General features: G+C 31.5%; 1 pseudogene; it reads right to left on the bottom strand.

Annotated features, from left to right (window-relative positions):
* Positions 1-266: 266 nt before the first annotated feature.
* LOC143074555 (complement C1q-like protein 4) lies at positions 267-1,408 on the bottom strand (annotated as a pseudogene).
* Positions 1,409-2,950: the final 1,542 nt, after the last annotated feature.

Genomic DNA, 2,950 nt, shown 5'->3' on the forward strand with positions numbered 1-2,950 from the left:
AAATAAATAAACGATAACATGAAGAGATTCATAAAAAAGTTTGAAATATACTCAGTATTTTTTAATTACACCCTATCAACCGACGACAGAAACCATGAACTTCATGGAACAATATTTTAGTGAAGTTTCCTTAAATTTAACGTTTAACAGAAGGGAAAGTTATTTGGGCCTTTATTTCCTCTTAACATGTCAGGATTATTAAACAATTAAAACACATACATGTACGTACACCGTTATATTTCATTTATTAGAAAACATTTTATTTTTTAGAAAACCCTAAAACCAGAATAAGATGACCAGAAATCATGAATTTGTTTTGCAAAATTTCCATGCGCTGCAACATAGGCTATGTCACCTTTCATAAGTTGCACAACCACGGTCTTAGTTGCAGGTTGATACTCGTTGTCGTTGTGAGAGCTGGCACGATTTCCTGCAACAACTTTACCGTTGACTACAAAATCACTCTCAAAGTAAAACTATAAACACCATCCTCGGGACAAGTAAACAATCCGTTTAAGGGGTTGTAAGCCTTTCCAATGTTGAGAACGATTTGATCAAATACTACAACCGCTTTTGGACTCAAATTTCGTAATGTTGTTCCGAGATTGGCATGAAATGCAACATTCTTTTTGAATTTACACGTGGGATCTGTAATGAAAAGCCAGAATAAAAATACTTTCTGCTTTTATTTGACACACAATTTTTCTTTTCCAGATAATCAAAAACATCATTTGTGCCTTCCAAAAGAAAGGAGATCATCCATGCATAAAGTGAAAGTAGTGAAAAATTGTAAATCAACAGTTCAGTGTACGTTCTTATTCATACTTCCAGGTCTTCCAGGGAATTGTTTGTCGTTTAACAGCGGTTGTTACATGTAAATTGCAATTTCTTGGTTCAAGGTTTTAAAATCTGCCCTTAAACTCTTCTGATCATATTTAATTTTGCTTTAACTCTTCTCTAATATTTTCAATATCTGTGATTTTTTTTTTTTATATTAATGAAAACATCATCTCCGTTGCAAAAGGTTTCGGAATGATACGCGACAAGTCTCTTTTCTGTGAGATACATATATAGATAAAAGACTATACATGTACATGTTACAATAATATTAAAGTATATTTGCCACAAATTTGACTTAGTCATCTCTTGTGCAAAAAGTTACACGGTTTGCAACAGAATGAGTTTAGTACATGAAAAATACATTTTCTGTAAATAACAAATTAAAGTAGATGCTCAAGCTTTAATTTACAGAAAACTCACCATTTTTTCTTTGTTCTATTTCTTCTAAACGGTGTTTCACATTTTCAAGAAGTTCTTTTATGCTCAATTTATGACTATCGCAACTCTTTTCCGAAGCACTAACAGATAATAGGAACATGGCAATCACAAGTAACCATGTTGTCTTCATCCTAAATGATTTAAAAAGATGATGGATTTAGTAATAATAAATTATGTATTGAGTAAGATTGAAGTCGGTTTTAGCTACATTATAGACTTATGAGTTTTAATGTATAGCAGTATAGGTTGGAAAAACGAACGTCGGTATTTTGAGTTATATCTTCATGATCTTTCAAAAGTTCGTCATATCATTTTGATCAAAGGGAAAACAAAAGAAAACAAGCTAAGTGCCCAAACAAATTTTACATTTCATTATTTCATTAATAAAATAGGATCTGGATAGGGATTACTGATTACAGATTAATGGGCTAAAACTACATAAAAATGTACCAAAAGATAAATCATAGACAGCATAGACCAACACAATGAAGAATTGAGAATAAGGGGGTGCTCAAATATATAGAATTGCAAATAAAGGGCAAACGTAATGTATAATCAGAAAGAAAAATTTCAAATGAAATATTGTATTCTATACGAATGCATGGTTTCATGTCAGTATTCATTCAGAGGAAATGACTGACATAAAATAAATATACCCATCAAAGACTTAATTTTGAAAAGAAGAAAGCTAGAGTACAACTGTTTTTATAATTATTCAAATCTTGTGACTAGGGTTAAGCAAAATAAATAAGATGGGAGTAAAGAGGGTATCTGAACGGAAGAACGCTAAATACAATTTGCCATTTCACGATGAACGAACAATTAAAGAGGTCTTGAACGTTGATTTTTTTACCGATTTCTCGAAACTTGGTGAATAACACCTTTTCACGGCTGCACGTGAAATAAAAATGACAAAACACGTTGCACGAAAATAACCCTTCACCACTCTCAAATAGGCTGGTGACCGAAGTCGGTATTATGAAATTTTAATCGTCAAAAATGGTATACGGATGTATCATATATCATTCGATTCAAAAATATGTGTACTTTGAGATTATTTTGGTCGTCAAAAGAAAATATGGTTCAGTTTTTCAGAAATCAAAATCAAAGGTCACATGTCGTTTTCTAGGAAAAACAAAATTGAATATTCAATTCTACTTTAAATACACTTTTAACAGTAATATGATTAAAAACTTGAATTCCTTTTCTTCCTTATTCAATTCTTTATCAAAAAAATGGAAACCTACCATTAAATGAGATTTTCGAGTACATGTATGCGACTTTACAAAAAGGGGGGTAGTTATCAGTTTAAAACGATGTATTTTGTTCAATTTATAAGAACAACGACCGTCAAAACTTTACAAAATTTATAGAAAATTATTGGTCCCAAGTGTTTAATGAACACGACATAATACTTAAGCCAAAAATCCTATAATAATATTGCGAATATGAATGCTACATGTAAGCTTCGGACATTAAACCTGCTGTGCCTTGGAGTAGAGTGGTTGCAAAATGTTTGTGTACCACATCATTTTTATCCAGCATCATTGGACATTAAATTAAAAAAAAATGTCATTGCAAAATACATTTTGGTCGTATCAATCTATAAATGGGGGAATATAAAACAACTGTTCCATCAGTGCACCTATAGAACACATGTCAAAGGACCCCT

This window comes from Mytilus galloprovincialis, chromosome 5 (genome assembly GCF_965363235.1).
Source record: "Mytilus galloprovincialis chromosome 5, xbMytGall1.hap1.1, whole genome shotgun sequence".
NCBI lineage: Eukaryota > Metazoa > Mollusca > Bivalvia > Mytilida > Mytilidae > Mytilus > Mytilus galloprovincialis.